Here is a 23,597-nt window from a genome sequence, read left to right as displayed (position 1 = left end):
GTCTGCTCCCAGTCCCTTCCAGCACCGCTGTCCCCAGCACGCGCTGCCACTCTCCCACTACTGGGCCGGTGTGTCGGGGTCCACGCCAGTTGGAGGAAAAACTCGCAGGCTGCTTAGTGCCGTGAGGGGCTTCAGAGTTGCACTGCCTCCCCGGGGTTTAGGGCACCTAAGTTTCCCCAGGATTCCCAGCTGGTGGCTATGTGTGCTTACAACTTTGTCCAGCTATGGGGTCCCTGTCTCTTTAAGTGTTGCAGAAAGCAATTGCTTTTCTTTTGTCTCAGTGGCATCGGTTGCGGGGATCTGCCCACAGGTTATGCTTTTCCATTTCTCTAATATCCAGCACCCCATGCACCTTGTGTCTGCGTTCCGGGTGCAGATTTCTAGAGCTGGTTGTTTAGGAGTCCTGGGCTTTCACTCCCTCCCTGTTCTGACTCCTTTCTTCCCACCGGGTTTGTGGTCGGGGAGCGTTCGGGTCCCGCCTGGCCACAGCTTGTATCTTACCCCCTTCATATGATGTTGAGTTCTCACAGATATAGCTGTATCCTGGCTTTTGTACTGCATCCACTGGTGTCTCTTTTAGGAATAGTTGTATTTATTGTATTTTCATAAATATATATGTTTTGGGGAGGAGATTTCCTCTGAACTACTCACGCTGCCATCTTCCCATGATCATCTGTGCAGGTAATCTTAATTGAACCTTAAAAACACTGGCACAAAAGCACTTCCTGAAATATGTATCATTAACTGTGGGAACTTACTGTTCTTTGTCCTTTCAGTGATCCAAACACCACTTTGCATGTAAGATTTACACAAAGAAGATCCACCAAAAGGCAGAATTGTATTACTTTGCATAGGCTCACACATCATGTATCATTGCCTGTACAATAATATTTAAAATTGAAGTATAGATACCATAATAATGTCTCACCTTATTTTACTTCCATGTATAGCACTGATCCTGTTCTTTCAGTGATCCGTTTACTCCTTGTATTAATTATTTATTTGAGTCATGATATTACAACTATCTTGGTGGCTTAAAATAATATGCATTTATTCTCTCACAGTTTTGTGTCAGGAGTCCAGGTATGGCTTAGCTGTCTTCTGCTTAGAGATTCACAAGGGTGTTATGAAGACAATCATCAAAACTATGTTCATCTGAGGCTCAACTGGGGAAGGATCTAGTGCAAACTTACCCAGCTTGACAGAATTCAATTTCTTGCAATTATTTGACTGAGAGCTTCAGTTACTGGCTGGCTGTTACCTGGAGGCCACTGTTAGTATGTAGAGGTCACTGTAATTCCTCACTACATAAGGTTCCCAAGTATGACTCCTTACTTCCTTAAAGCCAGTAATAGAGGGAGACTCCAGCAAGATGATGACTGCTACAATCTTATGCAGTTACATTATCATACATAGACAGTTATGTCCATTCCACCTATTGTTTAGAAGTCACTGATTCCTCTTACACTTGAGGAGTGGGGCTCACACAAAGGCATGAACACAGGGAAGTGAACATCCTGGGAGCCACCTTGTGTGTCTTCTTTCTCTCCACATTCAGTCTTCCTGCTCTAAATATTCTGCTGTGGTAACCTCACCTGCACATATTACTTCACCTGCTAGCTATGTACTGTTGGTTACAAAATCCATATCCCAGCCTAAATATCTCTCCTAAGATCTCAATTCATATAGTCAATTCTATTTAGATATATTTATGTGAATGTAGGCATTTCTGTGTGAAAACCATTATTGACTCTGTTCCTTTTTCTCCAAGTTTCTCCTCCCTCTCTTTGCTTTCTTAGGCAATGACAGATCCTACATAGAGTGCATGTGGATCACAGACTGTGATTTAATTGTTGTGGGGTGGAATGCAGACATCATTATTTTAAAGAAGCTTTTCAAGTGATTCTAATCTGCAGGTCTGATCAATAATCGATGACCTATAGTATTACTCTGCTTTGCTTTATTACATGCATAATAATTTCAGATTATTATTATTATGTTCCTTCATTACTTTATTCTTTTTTGTCTTTCCCTTAGAATGTAAGCTCCTTGAAAATTTGTTCATGACACATATAAATAAATAAATGTTTGGTATATAGTAGGTATTCAGTAACTTACTGAATATTAAATAATACTACTTATTATAGGCCAGCATTATGACAAGTGCTTCATATACAGTATTTCATTAATTTTCACAAAACTCTTAATTGTCTATTTTCAGTTATATTATTCTTGTATTGATTAGGTAAGTGTGGTAAAGTAATTAAGCCAAGCTCACATATAAACTAGAACTGAGATGGAAACCAATTCTATGTAACTCTAAAGCTCATGGTTTTCACCAACATGCTAAACATATGCTTTCCAGCTCAAATTTTCTAGCTCATATGCATTTATTGTTCAAGTTGTTATGCCTTTGAGTATGTTGCTTCTTTTTGGAGTAGCCTCTTCTTTTCATGATTTATTAATCCACTGTGGTAAGATTAGAGGTCAGATCATCTGTCTCCACCAGAACATAGTTGTTTCTTCATTCATACATGTTCAACATACATGTTCTGTTTTCTGACTGATGGTTACTCTAAATGCGGTTAATATTGAGTTATGCATACTACTTACCAACAATATTCAGACACAGAGCAGAGCCTTCCATCTAACATGCTCCCCCTTCTGCACTTTGATCTATAACTTTCATCCACAAATCTCCACATTTCACAATCATGAATTCCCCGAATATCCCATGAGGTAAATGAGTATTTATTATCTCTATTTTACAGGTACATAAAGTTAGACATAGACTAATTAAGTAAGTTCTTTAAGGGCAGTCAGTGAGTTGACTGGAAAATCAAGGTTAGCATTGAACAGTCCAGATCCCTGTTTCTAAAAGGAATGTATGGTGTCTTAAGCTGGTTTTGCTGTAAGTAGCTGGAAATATTTAAGCTTTCATGATGCATCCTCCATTAGTTTTTGGACATTGCCCAGGAGAATTCACAGAAAATTGATATTCAGCCTTTAGATATGTATGCAGTTTGTGTCTATTGGCTTCTGTGTGAGATTCAAAAATGAAGCTGAAGAAAGAATTTAGCCCATAGTAATTATATCTTCCTGTAGAGATTCTGGTAATTATGTTTGGAGATTTTTTCACTATATAATTTAAAGGTTTTTATTTTGTAATATAGCTCTAATTTAGCATATAGAAGTAAGCAACTAAACTGAGATTACTTTATACTCACAGCCAACATTTAGAACATAATCAGAGTTATTATTATAAAATAGTTTAAAGTTATACTATTTATGAATATGAATTCAAACCAAAATGCATAACATCACATAATTAAGAGAGACTATATTATTTCAGTGTGTTGCCATTCAAATGACCAAATTAAAGCTGTATATCCTCCATTTTGTCAGTGGTCGATTTTTTAGACTTATAAGAGATCCTTAGTTGATTTGTAACTGCTTATATCTGGCTCATAAACAAGATGATACATTTTTCTCATTCATCTTTTAGTCTTAATTTTCATTTAAAGATGAATTGGTTTAATAGAAAACATAGACGTATACCTCTGCATATAATTTTGAATTTGGTCATATTCTGAGATTTTGTTGAAACTAAATGAAAATTTAGATGCGTGATCAATATCACTATGATTGAAATGACCTTTTAGAAAGTCCAACAATGCTATAATTAAGAAAAGAGATACTAATGTATAAAAGGGAATTTAAGGCTACATAGTATTTTATTTTTATCTGCATGTGTTGTTTCAATCACTAATGAGAATATACACTTGTGAGATTTCCTGGCAACATGACAAATCTGTTTTGCATATGTGTACCTTAGGAATCTTTGTAATGAATAATGTTTTCAATAAGGGGTTCTTCAACTTTCTGTTCCAAGAGCTCCTATAGAGAATTGGTTGCAACCATTTCAAGGTATCGTAACAAATTCACTGGGCTATACAATGTAAATATTAACTTCCTAAGACAACTGCCCCATTTAACAGTTAGGTGAATAGATGATGCTGTAATTCATTTCTTATTTCTGAAGACTTTGCACTTATTTGAACATACTGAAGGACCTTGTCTTAAAGAAGAATGTAAAAATATTGAACCAGTACAACTGGCATTGTGACTCTTTTGGATTCTAATTGAGTAGTTAAGGGAGAATTTATATGACTTTCACCAGTTAGACTAAAATTTCAGTCATCATACCAGTAGAAATCCTTTTACTGATTTACTGAAGTCCTCACCACCAAATTACACACTGACCTTCTCTCTCCTCCCCTATCATCCCAAACCATTAGCAAGCACTAACATATTTTCCATTCTAAAGTTTTTCCATTTTGAAAATATTATATTAATGGAATCATAAATTGACTTTTGAAATTGCAACTTTTTTTCATTCGCTATAATCCCATCAAGAATAATCCAAATTATATGCATCAGTATTTTGTTCCTTTTTATTATAAGGTAGAGGTTGGTTATAATTCCAGCATAGGGAAAGTTCTGATTGCTCCCTTTGCAGTTTATCCCAACTGGCTGTGTTCTAATTCTGTCCATACTATGAAATCAAAAGGCCTCTCAGAGTATGAGTATGATCTATGTTATCACTCTAAAAATTCTGCAAATATAAATTTTTAGTGATTGAATGTTAAATGGTTCAAATCTAAGAAAAACTCAATTTTCATTCACAAGAGACCCAGTCTATTTTTCTTTATTTATGATGATAGGGGACAAATTTAATTTAATCTAGATTTGTGAACTTGTACCCAACATAAACTTCTACCATTTCCATTGGACTGAAAAATAGTATTTTCTTTTGGTACCAATAATTCAATTTACTCAAAATATTTATTCTCTAATCATAATCCTGTACATTGAATGACAAAACCATATGGTAATCTTTTTTCATGAAGTTATTCTAATTTCCATGAAATGTTCTCAACAAAAGTATTTCACACCAGATTATTTCCCATATTTACTTCAGATCATCAGTAAAAAAACGTGAAATTATATTTACTTTTTTATGTTATATAATTTTCTAAAGGGAGTCATGCTTTATTTTATATCAATCTAATTTCCAGAGATACAAATGATTAGTATATAATCCACAAAAATCTATTGCTAAATGCTCTGAAAATAGTTTGCTTATAAGCAATGTTACTATTTTCGCCTTATATTTTAGAAAAATAAGCTTTATTCACAGATATGATTTAATGTTCATAAGATGTTCTCCCCTGGCCTTCTTTTTTTTTGATAAATTCTCACTTGTCTTCTGCATCTCATCCTTAAGTTCTTCAGAGAGAACTTCCCACTATAGAATAGCTTTTCCTGTTAAGTGCTTTAGCACTCCATACTACCAATATCTCAGGGCTTAAAATATTTTATTTTATTTTACTTAGATATTTAAGATCTATTCTGCATTTATGATTTGACTTAACTCTGTGTTAGCAGAGTTCCAGTTAATCTTCTTCTACTTTTTATCTCAGGACTTAGACCCAAAGATGGGCTCATAATGGATACATAATATTTGTTGAATACATACAGGAATAAAATTATTACCACCTGGTAAACATGGCTTTGGCTTATATCATTGGTAATAATGATTGAAAAATAAGAGAAACTTTTTAAGAAGAATTCACCAAAAGCACATTCTTTTTCTTACTCACTCTCCAGATAATTGTTTTTCTCCTAGATTTTCCTTAAACAATGTATTTGCTAGTGGGCACACCAAGATGAATAAAAATCAATCTATGACTTAAAAGAATTTGTGTTCCATTCATGGATATAGACACCTATCCAGATCACAATAACAGAGGGTCATAAATCCCATAATAGACACATAAAGCTTTGTTAAGGGAACAAGACCTCACAGAAGAGATGTAGAATTCAAAAATGACCTTAAGTATATGACTTTCTTCACTTATTTTTTTCCTAGTCTAAATATAAAAAGAGAACCAAATGTTCATTGGCTCACTGTTGCCATGTGGTAAAGTGGGAGAGATTTTTCAATTCTTTAAGGGATGCTCTCATTATTAGTCTTAATTTTGAATGTGTTTGTACAGGAACAGTAATAACTGGTTCCTTCTGGTTTTCTAACAGCCATACAAACCACAGCTAAGGAAAGATACATGATTTATGTTTTCCTAGGATACTGTGTTCTCAACTTTAATCCCTTTCCATGGGCTTTAGTACTTACACCTTTCCAGAATCAAATATCATGCACACTATTCTTGGCACTGGGTGCAGATACAAATGCTCACAAAGGAGATAAATTTACTGTAAATCTTTAGTTACCAGCAGTAATTGCCCATGCTAGTACTGGTGTGCTACACAGCTTCAGGGGGTTTGCCATAGAGACAGGCCTTGTGAAGCCACCTTAATGGTAGGTGGAGGTTCCTGTTGCAATGGAACAATCCTAAAAACAATGTAACCAGAATAATAAGCAGTAGCCCTTTTGCTTTTGGCCTAAAATTAGACACAAATCAAAATTCTTAATCTACCTTCTTCTCTATTGACTGTATTTAAAACAAACAATTCCTATGGAATGTTTGTATTTGGCATTATAGAATTGGTGGATAGCCAACACGATGAGACAGGAGCCAGAGATTATGAGCCCTGCTGAGAATGTTGCTTGAGTCACTGCAAATTTTTGAAGACTGCTGGTAGTAAGATCAAGATTCTGAATTTGTCAATTTTTTTGATCAGTCTTTATAGGACTATACTCCTAACCTCAGAAAATTATCTCAAAAATAGCATTTATGATAACAACAATATTTAGTGTAGGGGTGATTTAGTGCAGAATTGATCTATTGCCCTGTCAGGTAAAACACTTTTAGAACTTTTTTTCTTTACATTAGGTCACAAGTATGTAGACGGTGTATTTTTGAAAGCCCATTAAAAATATATAGCAGTAATATTTTATTACTAAAACTTCAGGAGACTAGTAATAATTACAACTTGCCCTTGAACAATGCTGGGGATGGGGCAGTGACAACCCCTATGCAGTTGAAAATCTGCATAGAACATTTCTCCCCAGATTTAACTATCAATAGCCCACTGTTAATTTTATGTTAGTGATGGTAAAACAGACTAGTATCTATGCATGTTATATGCATTCATGACATACTTTTTCTTAATTTTCTCAATATTTCTAATATGTACAGTTCATCTGTGAGTTTTTCAAATTATGCAGATCTCCAAAAAAATTCCTAATATATTAATTGAAAAAATTCACATATAAGTACACCTGCACAGTTAAAACCCATATTGTTAAAAGGTCAACTGTACTTCCTATAGTTGGAAAATTGTAAACATCTAATATATAGCTGAATTATCCTCTTTTTTCAGTCCGTTTAATTTCCTGATTTAATGACAGATCTTTTCAGTTTCCTAAACTTCCTAAGTGAAAATAATAATGAACTCTATCTATTTAACTATCCTTAGCCCTTTATCTCCATGAAGATTGTAGGTTAAATATTTGGTGAGCATTTTCATATGTGATTTTCAAATTAAACATAAATGCTAGGAATCTTTTCTAATAGTGTAAAAACTACTAATTTCTGAATGATATTTTAAAAAAATCTAATTATATAAGTTAATAGTTACTAAAATACTATGTCCATTAATTTATGGTTTTTATAAATTTTATGGTTATTTAATGACATAGTTCTGTCATTTACAAAATCCAATTTCATTATATAGCCTTACCATGATGTGATGTTGCAACTCTGACTTTAATCTACTGTTCAAAAATAGCCTTTATAAAATTAGATATGATGAAATTGTTTTAACTTTTCCATATTGCAATCAAATGTGTAAGCACAAAATTCTTTTGGTCATTTATTCCTCAAGTTCTATGTGCCAGGCAATTTAAAAATAATGTTTTTAAACATTATCAGACTTAAGAATCTTCCAGAAAGGGCATTTGAATATTTCCTGTTTAACATTGCGCTGCTAAGCCTACATGTGTAGTGTTAGACGTAGTATTAATGAAAACAAAAAAAAAAGAACTTCAAAGGTGCTTTCAAACAATTTACCTCTAGTATAAAAGCTTCTCTCTTTTTCCTAGATTTAATGTTTAAGCATACCTGATTTGCTCATGATAAAAAGCTTTTGTTTTTAGTATTAGCATTTTATGTATCTCTCAGCATTTTATTTATCCAGTAATGGGTATTGTTTCTAAATTCTTTGCGGCTTTATTCTGGTTGATGAAACAAGGTCATAGAGACAGTACTTCAGGTCCTGGTTTCCAGACTTCTCTTGTTCTAGCTAGCACCAGTTGGCAATGAACGGGAACACATTTGTATATTGTCCATTACCATGCAGAAGAGCTTCAAGAGAGAAGCATTTAATGAATAGGAAGAGAGTTATCCTTGGTATCTCTTTCTCTATCCAGTTTGAACATTGTACATCTGACACCTTGGTGTATTTCAGCTCTGGAATTGCCCTAGAAGATTTTCCACACCTTTCAGGCAAATAGCTCTGAAAGCCACTTTGCCTTGACTTGTGACAATGGAGTTAACACTAAATTTCCTTACAACAAATCATACTCCTGTCACTGCTAAGAACAGGTCCTTCTGTCACATAACAGATGAAAAATATTGGCGTGCTACGGTGTACAGTTGTGGTTATTTAGTCTTCAATGAAAACTCTGGTTTTACCATGTAGCAAATTAGAACCAATTCTCATTATGTTTTACTATTATAAAACATTTTTACACATAGAGACACACATCAAATTTTCATAATTCTATGAGGTGGAAATGAACCTTCAGTTTGTTAATCCCAGGCATTCCTGAGGACAGCCTGTAGTCTGTGTCTTTTCTCTCTTTCTTTTTTTGTCTTCTTTTCATTTTTTATTAAGGTATCATTGATATACACTCTTATGAAGGTTTCATGAGAAAAACAATGTGGTTATTACATTCACCCTTAGTATCAAGTCCCCCCCCCCATACCCCATTGCAGTCACTGTCCATCAGTGTAGTAAGATGCCAGAGTCTCCATTTATCTTTTCTGAGTTATACTGTCTTCCCTGTGACACCACACACACCACATTCACCAGTTGTGATACCCAACAATCCCTTCCTACACGCCTCCCCATCCAACCTTTAGGGTATCTGCTAGTCCCTTCTTGGAGTCTCTGAGTCTGCTGCTATTTTATTCCTTCAGTTTTGCTTCATTGTTATTCTCTAAAATGAGGGAAATCATTCAGTATTTGTCTTTCTCTGCCTGGCTTATTTCACTGAGCATAATCCTCTCTGGCTCCATCCATGTTGTTGCAAAAGGTAGGATTTGTTTCTTTTTTTATGGCTGAATAGTATTCCATTGTGTATATGTACCACTTCTTCTTTATCCATTCATCCATGATGGACACTTAGGTTGCTTCCATATCTTGGCTATTGTAAATAGTGCTGCAATAAACATAGGTGTGCATATGTCTCTTTGAATCTGAGAAGTTGTTTTCTTTGTGTAAATTCCTAGGAGTGGAATTCCCAGGTCAAATTATATTTCTACTTTTAGTTTTTTGAGGAATCTCCATATTGCTTTCCACAATGGTTGGACTAGATTACATTCCCACCAGCAGTGTAGGAGGGTTCTCCTTTCTCCAATCCTCTCCAGCATTTGTTGTTCCTAGTCTTTTTGATGTTGGCCTTCCTAACTGGTGTGAGGTGATATCTCATTGTAGTTTTAATTTGCATATCCCTGATAATTAGTGATATGGAACATCTTTTCATGTGCCTTTTGGCCATCTGAATTTCTTCTTTGGAGAAGAGCCTGTTCATATCCTCTGCCTATTTTTTAAAAGGGTTATTTGTCTTTTTGGGTGCTGAGGCATGTGAGTTCTTGATATATTTTGGATGTTAACCCCTTGTCAGTATGTCATTTACAAATATATTCTACCAAACCGTAGGATGCCTTTTTGTTCTGCTGATGGTGTCCTTTGCTGTACAGAAGCTTTTTAGCATGATGTAGTACCATTTGTTCATTTTTTATTTTGTTTCCCTTGCCCAAGGAGATGCATTCAGGAAGATGTTGCTCATGTTTATATTCAAGAGATGTTTGCCTATGTTTTCTTCTAAGAGTTTTATGGTTTCATGACTTACATTCAGATCTTTCATCCATTTTTAGTTCACTTTCGTGTATAGGGTTAGACAATAATCCAATTTTATTCTCTGGCATGTAGCTGTTCAGTTTGCCAACACCAGTTGTTGAAGAGGCTGTCATTTCCCCATTGTACATCCATGGCTTCTTTATTGTATATTAATCAGCCATATATGGTTGGGTTTATATCAGGGCTCTCTAGTCTCTTCCATTGGTCTATGGGTCTGTTCTTGTGCCAGTACCAAATTGTCTTGATTACTGTGGCTTTGTAGTAGAGCTTGAAGTTGGGGAGTGAGATCCCCCCTGCTTGATTCTTCCTTCTCAAGATTGCTTGGGCTCTTCAGGGTCTTTTGTGGTTCCATATGAATTTTAGAACTACCTGCTCTAGTTCGTTGAAGAATGTTGTTGGTATTTTGATAGAGACTGCATTGAACCTATATTGCTTTAGGCAGGATGGCCATTTTGACAATATTAATTCTTCCTATCCATAAGCATGGGATGTGTTTCCATTTATTGGTATCTTCTTTAATTTCTCTCATGAGTGTCCTGTAGTTTTCAGAGTATAGGTCTTTCACTTCATCAGTTAGGTCTGTTGCTAGGTATTTTTTTTTTAAGCAATTGAAAATGGAATTGTTTTCCTGATTTCTCTTTCTGCTAGTTCATTGTTGGTACATAGGAATGCCACAGATTTCTGTGTATTAATTTTGTATGCTACAATATTGCTGAATTAAGATATTAGTTCTAGTAGCTTTGGAGTGCATTATGTAGGGTTTTTTATGTACAATATCATATCTGCAAACAGTGACAGATTGGCTTCTTCCTTACCAATCTGGATGCCTTTTATTTCTTTGTGTTGTCTCATTGCCATGGCTAGGACCTCCAGAACTATGTTGAATAGAAGTGCAGAGAGTGGGCATCCTTGTCTTGTTCCCAATCTTAAAGGAAAAGCTTTCAGGTTCTTGCTGTTAAGTATGATGTTGCCTATGGGTTTGTCATATATGGCCTTTATTATGTTTAGGTACTTGCCCTCTATACCCACTTGCTGAATGTTTTTATCATGAGTGGATGTTGAATTTTGTCAAATGCTTTTACAGCATCTATGGTGATGATCTTGTGATTTTTGTCCTCCTTTTGGTGAAGTGGTGGATGATGTTAATGGATTTTCAAATGTACCATCCTTGCATTGCTGGAATAAATCTTACTTCATTGTGATGATGATCTTTTTGATGTATTTTTGAATTTGGTTTGCTAATATTTTTATGAGTATTTTTGTGTCTATATTCATAAGGGATATTGGTCTGTAATTTTCTTTTTTTGTGGTCTTTTTGCCTGGTTTTGGTATTAGAGTAATGCTGGCATCGTAGAATGAGTTTGGGAGTATTCTCTCCTCTTCTACATTTCGTGAAACTTTAAGGAGGATGGGTATTAGGTCTCCACTAAATGTTTGATAAAATTCAGCAGTGAAACCATCAGATCCAGGGATTTTGTTCTCAGGTAGTTTTTTGATTACCAGTTCAGTTTCCTTGCTGGTAATTGGTATATTCAGATTTTGTATTTCTTCCTGGGTCAACCTTTGAAGGTTGTATTTTTCTAGAAAGTTGTCTATTTCTTCTAGGTTATCCAGTTTGTTAGCATATAATTTTTCATAGTATTCTCTAATAATTCTTTATATTTCTGTGGTGTCCGTAGTGATCTTTCCTTTCTCATTTCTGATTCTGTTTATGTGAGTAGACTCTTTGTTTCTTGATAAGTCTGGCTAGGGGTTTATCTATTTTGTTTATTTTCTTGAAGAACTAGCTCTTGCTTTCATTGATTCTATTGTTTTATTCTTCTTGATTTTATTTATTTCTGCTCTAATCTTTATTATGTTCCTCCTTCTACTGGCTTTGGGTCTCATTTGTTCTTCTTTTTCTAGTTTCATTAATTGTGACTTTATACTATTCATATGGGATTGTTTTTCTTTCCTGAAGTAGGCATGTATTGCAATATACTTTCCCCTTACCATGGCCTTTGCTTTGTCCCACAGATTTTTCATTGTTGAATTATTGCTGTCAATTGTCTCCATATATTGCTTGTTCTCTGTTTTTATTTGGTCATTGATCCATTAATTATTTAGGAGGAACATATTATTAAAACTCCATGTGTTTGTTGGCTGTTTTGTTTTCTTTGTGTAATTTATTTCATTATGTACCTTTGTGGTCTGAGAAACTGGTTGGTAGAATTTCTGTATTTTGGAATTTACTGCAGCTCTTTTTGTGGCCTAGTATATGATCTATTCTTGAAAATGTTCCATATGCACTTGAGAAGAATGGGTATCTTGCTGCTTTTGGATGGAGTATTCTGTACATGTCTGTTAGGTCCATCTGTTCTAATACATTGTTCAGTGCCTGTCTCCTTATTTATTCTCTGTCTGGTCAGTCTGTCCTTTGGAGTGAGTGGTGTGTTAACGTCTCCTAGAATGAATGTATTGCATTCTATTTCCACTTTTAATTGTGTGACTATTTGTTTCACATATGTAGGTGCTCCTGTGTTGGGGACACAGATATTTATAATAGTTATGTCCTCTTTGTTGGACTGACCCCTTTATCACTATATAATGTCCTTTGTCTCTGTGACTTTATTTGTTTTGATATCTATTTTGTCTGATACAAGTACTGCAACTCCTGCTTTTTCTCCCTATTGCATGAAATATCTTTTTCCATCTCTTTACTTTCAGTCTGTTTATGTCTTTGGGTTTGAACTGAATCTCTTGTAGGTAGCATGTAGATGAGTCTTTTTTTTTTATCCATTCAATGACTCTATGTCTTTTGATAGGTGCATTCAGACCATTTACATTTAGGCTCACTTTCGATAGGTATGTACTTACTGCCATTGCAGTCTTTAGATCTGTGGTTACCACAGATTCAAGGGTAATTCCCTTATTATCTAACAGGCTAATTTAACTCACTTAATATGCTATTACAAACAGAACCAAAAAGTTCTTTTTTTTTTCTTCCTCCTTCATTTTTATGCATTAGTTGTCATTTTCTGTACTCTTTTCCTATCCCTTGATTGAGTTTGGAGATAGTTGATTTTATTTTTGATCTGCTTAGTAATTAATTGTTCTCCTTTCTTTGCTGTGGTTTTATTACTTCTGGTGAGAGCTGTTTAGCCTTAGGAACACTTCCATCTGTACCACTCTCTCCAAAATGCACTGTAGAGGTGGTTTGTGGGAGGTAAATTCTTTAAGCTTTTGCTTATCTGAAAATTGTTTAATCCCTCCTTCAAATTTAAATGATAATCTTGCCAGGTAGAGTATTATTTGTTCAAGGCACTTCTTCTTCATTGCATTTAATACATCATGCCACTCCCTTCTGGCCTGTAAGTTTTCTGTTGAGAATTCTGATGATTGCCTCATGAGTTTTCCTTTGTATGTGATCTTTTTTCTCTATCTATTTTTATATATCTTGGTGTTGTCTTCCTTGAGTCCCTTGTGTTGGGAGATCTGTGAACCTCCATGGCCTGAGACACTACCCCCTTCCCCAAACTGGGGAAGTTTTTAGCAATTACCTCCTTAAAAACACTTTCTATCCCTTTTTCTCTCTCTTTTTCTTCTGGTACCCCTATAATATGAATACATTCCATTTGGATTGGTCACCCAGTTCTCTCAATATTTTTTCATTCCCAGAGATTCTTTTTTCTCTCTGTACCTCAGTTCCTTGTATTACTCTTCTCTAATTTCTATTCCATTTACCATCTCTTCTACTACATCTAATCTGCTTTTAAATCCCTCCATTGTATGTTTCATTTCATATATGGCATTTCTTAATGATTGAATCTCCATCCTAAATTCATCCCTGAGTTCTTGAATATTTTTCTTTTCCTCCATGAGCATGTTTATGATTTTTATTTTGAACTCTCTTTCAGAAAGATTGGTGATTTCAGTTTCATTTGGCCCTTTTTCTGTTTTTTCTCAGTTTTTTATTTGAACCAGGTTCCTTTGACCTTTCATATTTGTATGTGGTGCCTTTGAGTACCCAGAATCTCTAGCCTCTGCAGGTGCTTAGCCCCTGGACTGATGTCAGGCATCTCAGGGGAGGGGATGCTGGTGCCTGGATGGAGGAAAGAGCTTTTTCCTTCTTCCTGCTGTAGTGCCTATCTCTACTTTCAGAACCAGTGGCCCAGCACACAGGTATAAGCCTCTGTGCTTTGCATCTGTAGCTACTGTAGGTGGGGCCTCTCTCTGGCTGCCCTGACTCCAGGGCAGGGACTGCCATTTTGCAAGCCTGTGCCAGCAGGCCAGGAGGAAGGCGCTGCAGGATGCAAATTACAGTGGCGGAGGGGGGTGGGGGGGGCTCTGAACTGAGTGGCCAGCCAGGGAGATGGAGCACCTGAAGCTCCTGAAATTTCCCAACCTTCTGGACAGAGCTCATCCAGCCAACCTTGTCTACCTATCCCTTCTCCTGCGCAGCAAGCTCCGTGCAATCCCTGCCCCTTAAGCAGCCCTTGCTGCTAGGAAAATATATTAAATAAAAGAGGCCCAGGCAAGCTAGTGAAGTATATTGTGGGAGCTCCAGTGAAACTATGTTAATCAGGAATTTGTCTAAATGAAGTTTACCTAAATTCTGGAATCTGGCATATGCTGTGGCATAAGACTGGCCCGAACTCATTAACTTCACTTTTTTTTTTACTTACTATTATTCTTTTGTATATCCCCTCCTAGAATATAAGCTCCATGTGGGAGAGCTGTCTGAATCACCATTATTCTTCAGTGTTTAAGCTGTTCAGCAAATACTGGTTGAGTGATGGAAACCAATGGAGCTAACTAGCCAAAATCCAGGCCCTATAAAGAGAGCCCTGCTGAAAAAAATCAACAGTAACAGTCTTCTGTATATTAAAAATACTAGAGGTAATGACAAATTTAAAAATACATGACATTCAGCACGGGGAAGAAGTGTAGCTCAGAGAAGACAAGTAGTGACTCTGTGGCATCTTACTGCACTGATGGACAGTGACTGCAATGGGGTAAGGAGGAGGACTCAATAATAAGGGTGAATGTAATAACCACATTGTTTTTCTTGTGAAACCTTCATAACAGTGTATATCAATGATAGCTTAATTAAAAAATTAATAAATAATAAGAAAAAAAAGAAAGAAGCTGCCTCTGAATACCATTAATCTGTTCTCTGTGTCTTTGAGCTTGTTTCTCTGTTTTGTTTTTGTTTATTTTATATATATATATATATATATATATATACACATATATATATGACATTCAGATTTCCTGCAACTATTCCCAGTAGAACCACCATTAGAATAAGGCAGATCCTTGTAAAATAAATTTGATTCAAGTGTTTTCACAAAATAAGTCCTTGAGTGAAAAGGAAAACAGCTCTGGAGGCTGAATAGGAAAAAACAAGAAGGATCTGCATTTTAGGTGTTTGATACTTGTATATATTTTGTGTGATTAGGCATTACCTCATTAGTGAAGTAAAATGAACACAAAAACCTTTTGTTTAAAATAAAATATTTAAGGAAAAGAAAAGAAGGATAGGAAAGGAAAGGAGTTCTGGAAAGCCTGCAATAAAGATAGTCTGCTGAACACTTCCTATTTTCTTGCAGATTCCTCATAATAAAATTAGAGCTGTGTTTCCTGGACAATAATCTATGCCCCTTTATTTCTTTACAAGAGCAAGAAAATACTAGGAAATCTGGAATTTGTACAAATAACTAAATGGTTACTTATCTCAAAATCCAATGACCATTATTAGAAAGTCAATTACCTCGTAATTAAACACTAAGATGATTTTTCAGTGTATCACCAAACTGCAGCTAAATAGTTAGAAAATGGAAACAAAGCTCCACCTTCTCCTCACACACTTCAATCTACTTTATAACTGATGGCAGAATAATTTTACTAAAACACAGCTCTAATCGTACATTGCCCTCATCAAAATCTTCTATGCCTCCCCGTTGCCTTCAGGATAAAAAACAGACACCTAAGTGTTTTTCCCCCATTGTAACTTCTACCTTTTTTTTTTACTTTAGTACACTCATTTCTTATTTTGTTATAAAATCACAAAATTATACATGTTTATTGTAGACAATTTGGAGCATATAAAATGTGTAATGGAAAAAATAAAAATCTTCCTATGCAGACATAGCCATTGGCATTTCTTCTTTTCATTTTATATTTTTTGACCCTGCCTTTGTCCATTTCTCCTACCACTGCACCCCTGCCTCTGGCTACCACCAATCTGTTCTCTGTGTCTTTGAGCTTGTTTTTCTGTTTTGTTTTTGTTTATTTTATTCTACATGTAAGAGAGATCATATGGTGTATACATTTCTCTGTCTTATTTTTGCAATAATGATAAACAGTAATGTGTAACTCACTCAAAAGAGGCATATTACATGGACTTTAGAAGTAAATTACATGAAAATATCCCCTAAAATGCCACAGAAGTCATTGATGGATGGGATCCTTAGACCACAGTACATGCCAGACTAGCTTTAGATAGCATAATGGTTTTGCCTATAAGTAAATAACTAAATCTTTGTTATGGTTCCACACTGCTGTTTCTGTAAGTTTACTCTTCAATTATGAGCAACTGTGAACAAAAAAGGTATATTCACCTAATGGCCTTCAAAGAAGAAAGAATACATATATATGTAATTTCAAACTAATGATAGCTTTCAAAAATAGAAATTACCACCAATTTTAATTAAAGAGAAGTTCATCAGACCCACTATTTGTTAAGTCTGAAAAACATATCTGCAATCTCTGTGGGAAAGAAAATAGGAGTAAGAAAGTCAAGATTAAAACTTACCAGAAAAGATTCACTTTGAAAATAAATTCTCAACTAAGGTAAAGTTTTATCTGTATTTGGAGTTCAGATTTAATTTTGCATAGAAAACTAGAAGTACTAAAACCTCAATATCAAAGATGTTGGTATAGCCCCACACCCCTTGAAAAGTCACTTGTACTTATTTCTTGAAGAATATGTAGCCTTTGGTAACTATTGTTTAATTATTGATAATAACTTTGCTAAATATGCATCACTCTTTAAAAGCACAGACCTTGAAAACTTTACAAGAGCAAGAAAATACTAGGAAATCTGGAATTTGTACAAATAACTAAACATATTTGGTTTTAGGTTATGTCTATTTCCCAGTTTGTCCTTAGAAAAAAGTACCTAAGGTGCTTATGTTTTGTTTCTTTTTTGTCTTAACTTGGAAACTAAGACTCAGGGACTTTATATATAAATGTGACCTATTATATACTATATCATATGGAAAGCTTCAACAGTTTGTGCTTATAAGTAAGCCAAACTGCTTGCTATGTTCCTTCACATCTTTTCAAAAATGAGGTACTTTGAAGTTAATGTATTAAGAAATGTTCTTAAAGGGGACACCTTTCTGTTAAGAGATTATGCCAATAAGAAACACCTGACATTTGAAATTAAATCCCTATATGAAAAAGAGGAAAACTCTAAGATTTGGTTTTAAACTCAGAAGGCAAATTTTAAAATTCTCATTACAGTTTTACATAAATCTCTCACTTTGCCTCTCTTCTTTCTCTCTTTTTCGTCTTTCCTTTCTTCCCCAATGACTTCTAAGTCACTGTTAGAAGAAAAAGGAAATCATAGCACACACTGTGCAAAACCTGAAAAGCTATTTTCCATGACATAGTGCATGCAAGAAAAAGCAAAAACGATTCCTACATATGATTTTTATACAGGCAATATTAGAAATGTCAGACTGAGAAAATCCAGTCACCAGTTTTAGACTGATTATCTAAGTCATAAACATCATTTCAAACTGATCTTTAAATAATTTGAATTAAAAAGATGCTATTTACAATGACAAAGTGTATATTTGCAATCTAATTATTCAATTCACATACTTTGTGAGGAAAAATGAGTCAAAGTACTATTACTCCTCCCTTTTTATTCAGAAACACATTTTTGAATCTTCTTTTTCAGCAGAAACATTTATCATTTCTTTTTAGCTTAATAAAGCTTAGCCTGAGTGACAGTTATTCAACACTTATTTTATTCCCCATGTACTATGTCCCAGAAGCTGTTAAAAAACACAGAAAGAAATGGTGTACCAGTACTCATAAATTCATGCCAATTGATGGGAACAATGACAATACTCTATAAAGCAAACTTCAAAGTTGACTAGGATTTTGAAACTCTTATGTGAATGATTCCTGTAGTTTCAGTTAATATTTGGTTTCCATTAACACAGGTATAGACATAAATAAAACATGGAGGTAAGGCATATTTCAAATGGTTAAATTCTTCTATGTCTTGTAATTGTGCGTCTTCTTGAGATCAGTGTTTGCTGGGTCATTTAATGCAATGCTTCTTGAAGTATGGCTCCCAAAATATTTATTGCAGGTACAAAATAATTATAGAAGTTGAAACGTGTTTACAAACTTTTTTTAGAAATTTCACAGAGTAATTTTATGTCTGTTGAATCTAATATAAGAAAGGAAGGAGTTCTGCTTTGTATATTTTTGTTTAAAATTTTATTTCTAGAATTTATTCATATTGTATTTTCCAAAACATTGGTCTGTGACAGATTGAAAATTTTCTAAGTATTCTTCACCTTGATTATCTAATAAGCACTGATTAAATTGTGCATAAGAACACTAATGAGAAATTAAAGTTTTTCTTTTATTAGTTGACTCTATAAAAAACTGAGAATACTAGAATCCTTTGTTAAACTATGTCAAAAATTGCTCAAAGGAGATTCCTTAATTCTTTAAATATTGTTTAGTGGGTTGAAATAATCAATGTTAATCCTAGAAAGAAAATAAGTAAGGTGCTTGAATTATTTATATGTGTTTCCAAAACACAGTTTTGGTTCTCCTTGGTTGTTGTCCCCACCAAAGAATTGAAAGTCAGAGAGACAATAGTGAAGCAGAGTGAACATTTTATTTAAATACACTCTAATTAGAGGAGTGATCAGAGTCAAGGTAGACAAAAGTCCCCCTTCTTTAGGTGGGAAGCCTTTTTATTATATTCTGACTAGGAGGCACCACTTTGATTGACAAGTTTAGGTCATTTGATTGACAGGTTCAATGATATAGCCATCCCCTCATCATGCATGTCCTCTCCCAAAATGCACAGAGAAAAGTCCACGCTGGCGGGGGAAGCAAAACTGCAATTTTGTTTTAATGAGATTACTATGAGGTTTGGTTTGGCCAAGACAGCACTGAGACCTGGCTGGGACTGGTTTGGCCTGGTCCCATAGGCAAGGAAGCTACTCTCTGCAAAGCCTTTGTTGTCTTCAATTGGGACTCCCCCCCCAATCTGGGTTTTTTTTCCTTAAACCTTATCTTCTCCTCCCCCATCTGTTCCGGTCTATCTTTCCACCTAACATATCCAAATTATTATGTCAATTGAACTTATTTCTTATTTCTTTTTACATTTAGAGAAATAATGCAAACTTGTAGACATTTGAAAATAGTATTTATTAGTAATTCTCTTTTATCTAAATTACCGCACAGATAAGAACGCTCATGTTAAAAGAGCACAATCGTAGTAGGTGCAATATTTTGCAAAGTTATCTGTCATACTTAATATATATTTAAGAGTGAGCCAAAATTTTTAAGATGAAATGTTGCTGTCTAGTTGTTAGAGCTTTATAAAATGCCTTTGTAGGAAAACATGCATTCTGAAGATCTTATAGCCTTGATCTAATAGACAAAAATGTTTTTCAGAACATGTTTGTCTCAGATGATTTGTTTTTTATATGGGGTCCAGCCTAGGTGTTTGAAAAATAGAAAGGTAAAACAATAGTTGAAGAAATTGTATTCGAAAAGCTGTCTTTCAACAACTCTGTGGAACCTTCAGACCCTTGAAGTCACCTTATTTCTGAGAGTCATAAGGGACAATCTCATTTATACTTAGAAGTCCATGTAGCATTTCCACCTCCACTCCACTCATTCATTCTCTGGATCCTGCTCTTAATACTTAGAGATGATGTTATGTCCTAACGCTTCAGGAGCTCTGGACAGTCAAGAGTTCGGGTGAAGGCGCATATCTGCTTCACTGTTTCTGCTGCCACTGTGAATAATGCGAGTCGAATGTACCGTCAATACTAGCCGAGATTGTTCTGCAGCAAAGCTGAGCCTCCCTGATATTTCTCATCTGTAAGAAATAGTGCGCTTTGCCAAAGACAGCAGGGCATTTTCAGACATGATTATCACAACAGAAACACCAAATAGTCTGAGCTAAGAGGGACAATTCTTCGCTCCGACCTTCCTGTCATACTGTTGCTACAGTGGACTCGAAATTCTGCACTTTCTCCTCCTGGCAGCTCATTGTTTGTGTTAAATCAGTTCCTTCGGGGGGGAGTGGGGTTGTGTGTGTGTGTGTGTGTGTGTGTGTATTTGCTTTTGATTTTGATTGTTTGCCTGTTTAGTTTTAATTTTCATCTTTTTCTTTTTAGGAACCCAGAATGGGCTTATTGAGGATTAGGCTAGGGGAGGAGATAAGAACAATTTAAGTAACAAACATGACAGGATGCTTTCCTGGGAGGATTTCAGTGGATTGGTTATGCTTTGACTATCAATAGTTTACTTGTTACCCTCGTGCAAATTGGTCCTAGAAAACCAAACGCATCCTACATTTTAGGGTTTTCACAGATTAGGCAGAAGATGGAATTGTTAAAAAAGCAACCATTTCTTAGAGCATCATTTACTAAATGGGATGCACATACCTTCAGCTTGCTTTATATGTCACAAGATACACATATAAAATGATAGTTCATCAAAAATTTTGCCTTGCTCCTTTCTTCTTCTGTCTCCCTGTGGCCCTCTCCATTGTTCAGACCTCCTACCATGGTTTCTCCTTACTGAAGAAAGATGATAAAGTAAGCTGACATATTTGACCTTAATGAAATAAAGCTTTAAGGGAGCTGGAGTTGAAAATGATGTTCCAAGTCGTTTTTTAAAAATTACCTTTAATGTTTTATTTTATTTTTTTAAGTGCCTGTGAATTTTCAGCTTTTCAGGAAACTATTTTCTTGTCTTGGTGATATTCATGGTCTTATGGTCTACTGTTGTATTAAACTAACTTTGTAATGTGTGATTGGAAATGCATTCTAAATCACAATACCCTTTTTTCTTTGTGATAAGAAAGTAAAATCTTTGTACATATGCAGAATAGTAGAGTGAACAGATTTGATTATTCTTCAATTAACTTTACTATGTACCATTTTAGCACCTGTTTGTAAGTATTTTTTGTCTTAATAGCTTAATGTAAAGTTTAAAAAGCTATTAAGCAGGTTTAAACACTCCTGTTTAAAGGAAGAAGCCATGTTTTTGTATACTATTAACTGAAAAGTATTAATAAAAGTTATGGATTATTAGGTAATATGCATAAAAATTGGAGACATTCACTTTGCCAGAAGAAGTCCAGGGTGGATATGACGCCTGTGAACAAATTATCGTTCTGAATTAAATTTAAAAGTGTGTATTACTCTGTCAATTTATACAACAAAATTATAAGGTATTATGTTCTCTCAGTGTCCTTTCTAGAAGAGAAATATTTAAGCAAATGCTAGTAGCAATCATCCATGTAAAACTGTGCTAAGATTAGAGGGGGTTGCCAGAAAAATAGAGGATACCCATGTTAAATTTGAATTTCAGATAAACAACAAATACCTTTTTTAGTATAACTGTATCCCAAATATTGCATGAGGCATATTTATATTAAAAAATTAATTATCTGAAATTTAAATTTAACTGGGTATTCTCTATTTTTTTTCATGTATATATTGGTTTCAAGTATACAAAACAGTGGATCAGCGGTTACCTACATTATTTCATCCTCATCCCACTAATGCAGTTGCTATCTGTCAACACAGGAAGATGTTACAGAATTATCAGCTATGTTTTCTATGCTGTAATACTATTCCTGTGACCAATTTATATTATGATTGAGAATTTTTGTGCCCTGCTTTTATTCCCCCTCACCCTCCAGACCCACCCACCCCAACCACTCCCCTATGATGACCACCAGTCACTTCTCAGTGTCTATGAGTCTATTGCTATTTTGTTAATTTTGTTTTGTTTTGTTTTTATATTCCACATATAAGTAAAATTCACTAAGCATAATACTCCACTAAGCATAATACCCTGTAGGTCCATCCATATTGTTGCAAATGGCAGGATTTCCTTCTTTTTTATGGCTGAATAATATTGCATTGTGTATGTGTACCACATCCTTATTCATCTATTGATGCTTCCATATCTTCACTATTATAAATAATGCAGCAGTGAACATAGAGTGCACGTATCTTTTTGAATCAGGGATTTTGTTTTCTATGGGTACTTCCTAGAAGTGGAATTATTGGGTTATATGGTATTTCTATTTTTAGTTTTTTGAGGAACATTTATACTGCATTCCACAGTGGTTGCACTAATTTATATTCTGACCAACATTGTAGAAGGGTTTCCTTTTCTCCACATCCTTGCCAACACTTGTTTCTTGTCTTTTGGATAGTGGCCGTTCTAACTGGTATGAGGTGTTATCTCATTGAGGTTTTTTAAATTTTTTCATTACTCTGATGATTAGCAATGTGGAACACCTTTTCATGTGCTTATTGGCCATATGTATTTCTTCTTTGGAAAATATCTGTTTGGATCCCCTGTTCATTTTTAATCAGCTTATTTGTGGATTTTTTTGGTATTGAGGCATATGAGTTCTTCATGTATTTTGAATGTTAACCCCTTATTGGATAACTCATGTATGAAAATATTTTCCCATATTATAGGTTGTCTTTTTGTTCTGCTGATGGTGTCCTTTGCTGTATAGAGTTTTTTGGTTTCATGTAGTCCCACTTGTTCATTTTTTATTTTGCTTCCCTTGTTTGAGGAGATGTGTTGAGGAAAAAAATGGCTTATGCTTATGTTCAAGAGATTTTTGCCTATTTTTTCTTCTAAGAGTTCTATGGTCTCATGTCTTACATTTAGGTCTTTAATCCACTTTGAATTTACTTTTGTTTATGGAGTTAGACAGTAATCCAGTTTCATTCTCTTGCATGTAACTGTCTGGTTTTCCCAACACCAGTTATGGAAGAGAGTGTCTTTTCTCCATTGTATATTCATGGCTCCTTTATTGTATATTAATTGACCATAGACACATGGGCTTACATGTGGGTTTTTCTATTTTGTTCCATTGATCCTTGAGTCTGTTCTCATGTCAGTACCATACTATTTTAGTTGCTGAAATCAAACTGTAGCATTATAGTGTAGCCTGAAGTCAAGGAGCATAATGTCCCCAGCTTTGTTCTTCTTTCTCAGGATTGCTTTGGCTATTCGTGGTCTTTCATGGTTCCATATGAATTTTAGGATTATTTGTTCTAGTTCATTCAAAAATACTGTTGGTATTTTGATAAAGATTGTATTGATTTTGTAAATTGCCTTAGAGAGAATGGCCATTTTGATAATATTAATTCTTCCTATCCATGAGCATGGGATATATATCCATTTATTTCTGTCTTCTT

General features: G+C 34.8%; 1 protein-coding gene across 5 annotated transcripts in view; it reads left to right on the top strand.

Annotated features, from left to right (window-relative positions):
• Positions 1 to 23,597, top strand: part of CCSER1 (coiled-coil serine rich protein 1) — a 1,413,823-nt gene that overhangs the window by 892,462 nt on the left and 497,764 nt on the right. The window lies entirely within an intron of this gene.

Source organism: Manis javanica, chromosome 5 (assembly GCF_040802235.1).
Source record: "Manis javanica isolate MJ-LG chromosome 5, MJ_LKY, whole genome shotgun sequence".
Classification (NCBI taxonomy): domain Eukaryota; kingdom Metazoa; phylum Chordata; class Mammalia; order Pholidota; family Manidae; genus Manis; species Manis javanica.
This window is presented reverse-complemented; position numbering and strand designations above follow the sequence as displayed.